Source organism: Elaeis guineensis, chromosome 10, assembly GCF_000442705.2.
Source record: "Elaeis guineensis isolate ETL-2024a chromosome 10, EG11, whole genome shotgun sequence".
NCBI lineage: Eukaryota > Viridiplantae > Streptophyta > Magnoliopsida > Arecales > Arecaceae > Elaeis > Elaeis guineensis.
The window spans coordinates 53,680,874-53,690,223 of NC_026002.2; the positions used below are offsets into that span (position 1 = coordinate 53,680,874).

The 9,350-nt window shown below is 34.9% G+C and overlaps 1 non-coding gene across 1 annotated transcript; it reads left to right on the forward strand.

Moving 5' to 3' along the window:
- The first annotated feature begins 220 nt into the window (after positions 1–220).
- LOC140852282 (small nucleolar RNA R71) lies at positions 221–325 on the forward strand. The gene has a single exon (XR_012135184.1). It is a non-coding gene; the product is annotated as a small nucleolar RNA R71 (small nucleolar RNA).
- The last annotated feature ends 9,025 nt before the right edge of the window (positions 326–9,350 follow it).

The following is a 9,350-nucleotide window of genomic DNA, read 5'->3' on the forward strand; positions in this document are numbered from 1 at the left end:
TTCCAATCTGATAAATTCCACTTCTTTCTTGTTGAGCATGGGTTGTTTGCTAGAGGTGGTAGACATATGATGTAGAAAATTCTCACTAAGTGCTTCAAAGAGCTGCCAGGCTTCATCCTCACTCTTTAGCATGAATGTCCCACTACATGATGCATCAACCATTTGTCGGTGTTTCTCCAATAGACCATCATAAAAACACTGACAAAGGTGCCATTTAGGGATAGCATGGTGTGGACATTTACGAATAAGATCCCTTAACGTTTCCCATGTCTCATGAAAAGTTCACCCTCCAATTGAAAAAAACTAGTGATAGCTTTTCTAATTTGATTTATTTTTTTAATTGGAAAGTATTTCTTGAGAAATTTTCTCTGAAGATGATCCCAAGTTGAAATGGTTATAGAGTCTAAAGAGTTTAACCAATGCTTGGCTTTGTCCTTAAGTGAGAAAGGGAACAGTTTCAACCTAAGGGCATCATCGGAGAAGTTTTGGATTTTTACTGTAGAACAAATTTTAAGAAATTCATCCAAGTGTTTGTATGGGTCCTCGTTACTAAGTCCATAGAATGATGGCAACATTTGAATAATGCTAGACTTAATCTCATATTGGGTAGCTTCTACTGGAGGTGCTTGAATGCTTGGAGAGTAGGTATACGAGGATGGAGTGAAATATTCTCTCAACGGGCGTGGAGGGTTAGCCTTACCAGGTGTAGCCATGTTTCTAACTTGGATAGTCCTAAGAGTCTTTTCTAATTCTTCGTCTAATGGTTGCAAGTCGGGTTTTAGTGATCGTCGACCTAACATGCAACTAAAAGGTCTATGTAGGACTATCCTAGTCTGTTAAGGATTATTTTATTTTATTTTATTTTATTTTTAAGAGGAGAGGAGAAGAGAGAAAAGAGTTCTAAAGAAGAGATTCTAAGAAGTCCTAAAATTAATAGAAGAATTAGTTGTGGTTAGATTTTAATTACAATCAAGTTAGCACGCAGTGGACTCTCTATCCTAAAGTTACCCTAGTTCTAGACAGCTCCTAACTGTAGTTAGCCTTCAAGCCCTCCAAGTCGGAGCTTGACCAACCAACTGGTCAGATAAGTGTAAGGTTGGTGGGAGTCCCCCCGTTGCTTTCCTTAGATACCAATTAAATTGGCCAGGTCAGCGAACGGAATCAATTAAAAACCACCTTCCTTCGGGTCCAGTCGTCTCGTAAACCACTTGCCTAGACACCAGCTAGCTGACCAAGTCTAACCTGGTTTAACTCTCAGGGTCACTTGTCTTAATGAGCTCGAAATCCTTAGGGATCAACGTCTAATTAATTTTAGATTAAGGTCTAGGTTATGCAAATGCAAGGGAGTGATTTGTGGACCAAGGAAAGATGATCAAATCACCACCTTATCTTAGTTAATGGGTTGCGCCCTTAAAGTTAATTATAGAGATGCAATGCAAAGAAACAAGGTGTCCAATCAAGTTAGAAATTTTTATAATTGAGGTTACGCTATTTCAGTTAAGTGTTATGAAATGTCAGTGGCTTTTTTTTTTTTAATTCAACTATGCCAAGATCCCCGACAACGGTGCCAAAATTTGATGCGTAGTCATTGATAGCACTAAAAATAATACTACTCACTACGTAGGTAGGATGAGTCGAGATCGTATCCTCAGGGACCTTGGGCTAAGTTGAGATTGCAAAATAAAAGAAAGAAGCATTATTTTTGATTTAGAGAATAAATTATCTTAAAATTGATGTAATTAGAAAATAAAGAGCTCAGAAGTTTTGAATTAATTTTGCACTAGTAGAGTTGTATCTCTTTTTTTTTTATTTAAATGGATGTGATTAATCTTAAAAAAAATATCTAGCTTTCCTCGGCACACCCCATACCCGTAGATCACGGTGCATCTTCGTAAAGTACTAGGTAAATAACTCTTCTTTCCTCGGCATGCCCCGTACCCATAGATCACAGCGCATCTCCGAAAAGTAAAAGTTGTTCCTAATATTAATCTAACAGGAAAGTATAAATAAAAGCATATGAAAGAGAGCAAATAAAAAACTCATGATGATTTAAATAAAAAGTATAATCTTTATTGCATATAAAGAAATACAAGAAAGTTTAGAATAATAAACCCACTCTGTGTCGTTATAAAATTTCTTCTCCACTCCTGAGACTGCTAGCCTAGCTACTCATGGAGTAATCCCTTTCTCTTCCTCTATGCAAGGCTCTAGAAGAATTTCTGGGCTCTCCCTCCAATGAGAGTACAAAAGCCTTTTTATAGGTGTTAGGAGGGAGGAGTTGTACATGATTTTTAGATGTGGGACTAAAGAAAATACTAAAGACTAAAAGATGGATGGATGAGATGGAAAGATCACAAGCAGATAAAGAAAATACAAATTCTTCCTCTTGAAGTATTTTCAAGTATTATATTTTTTCCTTTAATTTTTAGATCCATCTACTATCTGTTCACCACTGTGTCTGCCATGCCGTGCGCCCGATGCCGCACGCCCGCTGCCGCGCGCCCACGCTGTTTACGCTCCTTTTTGATTACAAAAAGAAATTTTTGTTTCTTTACAATGACGTCTATATCCTTTTTGGGTTTCTTGCATAGTATCTTTATTTTCTATAATATCGTATGCATCCTTCTTTTATTTAAATTTTATTTTAAGTCTAATTTTCTTCAAACTTGAGTCTTTTTGATCTATGAATTAGACTCTTTATATCGACGATCACCTTTCCTGTAAAACATAAAAAGAAGTATCAAATTCTTAATAAATAAAATAAATTAAATATAATTTTTTGCTTTAAATGACTTAAATTAAGTGTTTATCACATTCCAAAAAGTGAACATGTCAGATCAGTTAAAACATGTCGACACTCCATTAGTCAGATTTTTTGGAGATCCTATAGCTATGGAGGAAGAAATCACTTTACCAGTTACTGTAGGAAAAGAACTTTATTAAACAACGGTACAGCTTACCTTCTTGATTGTCATAATACCATCAACTTATAATACTATTTTTGGTCGGCCTGGACCCAATAACCTCAAAGCAGTGGTCTCCACTTATCATCTATTAGTCTGATTTCCAACAAAGGATGAAATTGGAGAAATGAGAGAAGATCAAATACTTACTAGGCAATACTTCTTTATAGCTACAAAGATGAAAAAACTAGTAGAAGCCCAACCAATTGGAATATCTGATCAAAAGAATAATTCTGAGATCAGTAAAAATTGAGGAGAACCATCTGAATAGCTTATTACTATTCCATTAGGTGAAGATCCAGAGAAAATTATTTAGATCGGATCTTAATTAAAATTTGATCTTAAAGAAAAATTGATATCTTTTCTTCTAGCAAGCACCGATATCTTTTTTTGGCCGTCTTTTGACATATCAAGAATCTCTACTGATGTCATTATACACAAGCTAAATATTGACTCAAAGCATCATCCTGTGCAATAAAAGAAAAAGAGCTTTGCTCTAAAAAGACAAGATTATATTGACCTGAACAAGACCTATCCCAAGGATAGCTTCTCTCTTCTAAGAATCGATCGTCATATTGATGCCACTTCAGGATACAAATTGCTTAGCTTCATGGATGCTTTTTCTGGATACAATCAAATCAGAATGGTGCCTGAAGACAAAAAAAATACAACCTTCATCACGAAAAGAGATTTGTATTGTTATAGAATGATGCTTTTTTATTTTAAAAATATAGGTGCTACATATAAACACCTAGACAACAAGTTCTTTAAGCAACAAATATGCCACAATATGGAAGTCTATATTGATGATATTCTGATAAAAAGCACTGAAGATGATTGATACATTACTAATTTAAAAGAAACTTTTGGAGAACTCTGTATATATCAAATGAAGCTCAATCCTAATAAATGTGCTTTTGGAGTTGCATCGAAAAAATTTTAGAAATTTCTAATGATTCAAAGAGGAATCAAAGCTAATCTCAAGAAGATCTAAGCACTACTTAAAATAAAGCATCCAAGTATAATAAAGGAGGTACAATGACTTATATTAGATGGGTTGCATCGTTTAACCGATTCATATCTACATCAATTGAGAAATATCCCCCTTTCTTTAAAGTTCTGAGATAAGTCAAAGATTTTAATTGCTCAGATGAATATTGAGCTGCCTTCGATGACCTCAAAAAGTACTTTGGATCACCTCCATTACTAGCAAAATTGATTGAAGGTGAAAAGTTATTCATATATTTATCTATCTCACCTAATGCCGTTAGCTTGATTTTAGTTTGAGATGATGCAGGAATATAAAAGTTAATTTATTATACTAGCAAATTGCTATGGGATGCTGAAACTTGATATATCAAAATGGAGAAAATGATATATGCACTTATCACATCAGCTCGATGACTTTATCCTTATTTTCAAGCTCATACTATTATTGCCTTGACTAACCAACCTTTCAAGTTAGCCCTACAATGACTTGATACTTCATGTCAGATAGCCAAATAAACTATTGAACTTAGCGAATTTGATATTTATTATCGACCTCGATCTTCATTGAAAGCTCAAATATTAGTCGATTTTATCGTGAAATGTTCCATTCCTGGCAAAAAGTTGACCTCAAAAAGCCTAAAAGGGATTATTGAAGGTTCTAATTAGAGATTACATATTGATGGAGCCTTGAATTTAAAAGAAAGTAGAGCTAGTTTAATTTGCTCCAATCTAGAAGGTGTTGTCACCAAGTATGCCTTAAGATTCAACTTCAACACCTTAAATAAAGGGACAGAATATGAAGTACTTGCTGCTCGGCTTAAAATGGCAAAAGAACTTGAGGTCAAAAAGCTCAAGATCTTCATCAATTTCCAACTTATTATCGAACAAGTACAAGATTAATTCAAAGCCAAAGATCTTATAATGTCTCAATACTTATAGAATGTGAAAGAATTATTTAAAAATTTTGAAGATTTGAAAGTCATACAAATTTTAAGATCAAAAAATGCCCAAGATGATGCTCTTTCACACTTGGCCACGTCAGAGTTTTTCGAACTAAATCAAAGGGTTCTTATTGATGTCCTTGGAAAGCTCAGTATAAAAGCCTTACCAATCGTTCAGATTAATCATGAGTTGAGTTGGATTGATCCCCTAGTGGATTATATTGCTAAAGAAATCCTACCAAATGATCCCATTGAAGCTAGAAGGATCAAAAGATAAGCTCCTTGGTATATTATTCACAATGATCGATTATATAAGAGGTCATATTTATTTTTATTACTTCAGTGCTTATGATCATCAGAAGCTGATTATGCTCTATGAGAAGTCCATAAAGAAATCTGTGGCAATCATTTGGGGGCTAGCTCATTGGCATACAAGGTTATTCATCGATGTTATTATTGGCCAACTATTCAAAAGAATGCTACCGACCTTGTCAATAAGTATGATCATTACCAAAGGTATACTAATATTTAACATCAGCCCATAGTCGAGCTCATTTTCATTACAGCACCTTGACCTTTTGTTGTATGAAAAATAGATATCCTCGGATGTTTCCCAATGGTGATAGGATAAAAAAAATTTTTGATTGTGCCTATTGATTATTTCACTAAATGGATGGAAGCCAAACCTCTAGCATAAATCACTGAGAAAAAGATGCAAGACTTCATCTGAAAGTCAATTATTTATTGTTTTGGCTTACCTTGGGTCATTATCATTGATAATGATCGATAATTTGATAACTAGAAATTCAAAAAATTCTATTGTAAACTTCATATAGACCATAGGCTTACCTCAGTAGGATGCATAATCAAATGAAAAAGCCAAGGTCACCAATTGGACTATTCTTCAAGATTTGAAAATAAAACTCACAAAAGTAAAAGGACTCTGGATAGATGAACTTTATAGTGTTCTCTAAGCCTACTAAACTACACCTCCAAGACCAATTAGAGAGATGCCCTTCAAACTTACTTTTGGGGTGGAAGCAGTAATACCTATAGAGATTGGTCTTTCGATGATCAGAATAAAAAATTTTTATGAAGAAAGTAACTCAGATCAGCTAAGGATCAATCTAGATCTGTTTGATGAAATCAGAGAGAGCTCAGATTCATATGATCACTTATAAGTAGAAAGTAGCTAGATATTATAATGCTCCAATGAAGCTAAAATTTTTTCATAAGAAAGATCTTGTTCTTCATCGATCTAAAACCTTAAAACCATCATAACAAGAAAAGTTTGCCCCTAATTGAGAAGGATCCTACCAAATTATCGAAGTAATTCACCTAGGAGCATAGATAATTGAAGATTTAGATGGCTTAATTATTTCATGAACTGAGAATGCTAAAAATCTCAGGATGTATTATCAATGAGGCCTTCAATAAAATCTTCAAATTTTATCCCAATGGAGATAGATTTTCTATCAAGAGTATTGGGAAGAATTTTTTTATTCAAACCAAATCAGTAAAAATCAATCCAATAAGGATGATAATAAATGAAGATTATATCCATACTAGATCGATAACAAGCCAATCAAATAAGGACAACATATCCAAACAAGGCCATGATGTGCGGCCAAACAAGGATAGAATCAAAGATTTCATCCAAATGAGGTTATGATTTCTGACCACACAGATGAAATATATCCAAACGAGGCTATGGAGTGTGGCCAAATATGGATGAAAAACTTCAGATTTGTCCAAATGAGATTGGGAAAAGTCGAACTATGGCTATAAAAATCCCCATCAAATCAGGACAACTCAAATAAGACATCCAATATCTGAATTGGGCCTCACAAATGGCTTAAGTGAGACACCCGATCTCTAGGTCGGACCTCATAGATGATTTGATATGGGGCACTTGATCTTTGGATCAAACTTCAAGAGTATTTACTAAAAAAAAAATCTTGATTTTCAAAATCAATTCTACAAAAATCCGATGTAGAACACTTGGGTCTACAAATTGGACTTCTTAACATCGGGTCAAAGAAATTTATGACCGAGGACATATCCAAAAATGACATGCCCTTAAAAAGGAGAAGGCGTCACGGGTTAAGAGACTCGACCTACCATTCCAAATTCAAGAGGTAATTCTTAAACCTTTATTATGAATATTTTAGTCATTAGATTTGAATTTCTTCTAGTTAATCGATTTGATTATTAAAGATCAGGTTATATCAATGACTTAAGTTGTTAAGTTATGGCACATTGGCTTTATGATTAACTCAACCAAGGTCAAGTAATGTTTTTTTATGATTCATCTGATCGAAGTCAAATAATTATCTATTACAAATACTTAGAGATTTTTTAAGATTCTAAGCCATCAAAACCCAGATCGGGTTAAATAGAATCAAAAACATATGATGTGAAAAAGAATACACTTGGGGAAAAGTTTTTTTTTTCATTAATACCAAGAAAACTTATAAAACCTCACATCAAGCTGATACAAAAGATCAAAAAAGAAAAGAAAATTACAAAGATAGTGTCAGATTTTAGCCTAAGGATTTTTAGATTTGGGAGCAAAAGCTAAAGCTAGCCCCTTGTAAACCATTAGAGTTTCTATCGAAATAACTTCGATGACTGGGACCTCAATAGGAGTTGTTGGGATCTTTATGAAAGGAGCTGGGATCTCGACAGGAGGGATTTCAATGTGAGATTGAGAAGCCACTTTCACGATTGATTAGGGTACTTCAGCAGCTAAAGTAACATCTGACATCGACTGGTGGACGAACTCACTCGTCTGCCCAGAAGTGACCTCGGATGCTGCTGCAATGGCCATTTCAGTGGTAACTTTGCTTAGATCTAGGTTAGAAAAAATTTTATGATCAAATTTCTATAGCATAGAAATCCAAAATCAAAAGCCCCATGAGAAGCTTCTGCGACTTCATCTTGAAATGCATCTAAAGCCTTGAAGTCTTCAATAGCCCTTGAAGTTCATTCCTCTCTCTCGTTGGTATGAGAGGAGGGCCGAGTCATACTTTTCAACTATTGATTCAACCTTCTTCAACTTAGCCTCAAGCTCAGAGATATTTTCTGTCTCCTTCAGAAGCTTATCTTTTTGCTTATTTATTCTACACTAATTATCCAAAAGTTGTTGATTTTTCTCCTTTATTGAATTCATCTTCCCTTGAAGTTGATTCTTCAAACCCTCGATAGTCTTGGCTTCCTTTGCAGCCTTTTCTTTACTACCTTTATGGCCTTCTTGACTGCTTTCTTGGCCTCTTGCTCGACCTTAAGTCTCTCCTCCAAGGATTCTTTATTTTCGTATAGCCAGATCAAATTTTCATACATCAATTCAAGATCTAGCACCACCTGCAAAATGAGAATAAGATTGGTAAGAAATCAATGTAAAAAGTGTAGAAAAAGAAAAGATGAGTTTGAGAAACTTACATTGAGCAGGCCACTATAGCCATGATTTACAACATCTACTATTGAACAGTCTCGCCTCCATGCATCCAAATCTCTGAGGTAGAACCACTGTGAGTATGTCTCGGTCCAGTCTTGGTGTTTTCAGTAAAGACACTTGAGAGAGATCAATTCTCTCAGCTAAGGAGGAGGAAATGAAGGTCTATATGGGTTGTTTTTGTTGCCCTATAGATTGAGTTGGTCTCGTCGATGTCAGAGGCGATGCTGGAGAAGAGCTTGATCTTTGGCATGTGGGTGCATCTTTATTAGATGAACGAGCCACCTCAATATGAAGCCGATGTTGAGTTTTTGATGTCTACTGTGGTAGTACTACGGAGATTGGGGCAGGATTGATTGCTAGAGAAGAAGCTAGAGAAGGTGAAGATCGAAAATCTATCAATTTGGAGCTTGTAATAGTCTACTTGCTCCTTTTAGTAGTGGGTTGGTTGGTTGGATCCTATTGTTAGATATGTATCCTAGAAGCCAATCTTACTGATACATACCTTTCTCTAAGATATGTTTTATATTTGATGGGCAGTTTTTATAACCAATCATGTCATATGTGTCTATGATTTGTCTTAAAAATTAACAAAGATGATTTTGTATATTCTCAAGGTATTGAGAATATGAGACATACATCATTAGTAATTAATTTTTAAATATTCTCGATCGAAAGATCATCATAGATGACAGTGATCAATTCATTCAAGATCAGTGCACAAATCACCTCCCTTTAGGATAGATAAGTCTCGAGTTTGCTGTGTGAAAATACTGGGGTGAGAGTACAGGGGGTTGTTAGAGAATAATTTGCACTGAGCGTGACCAACATAAGAAACCACTTAGATATCTACTTACTCATTAGTGATTTTCTCAATGCTGCAATGGTGTGACTGGTCCTTTGACCTGCAGTATGTTAGCTATTCACAGTGAGGCTACTTAGTTTGATTGCACGTTCCTTTGGTCTCTAGCTATTCGGATCCTTACTGTATATATTAGCTAT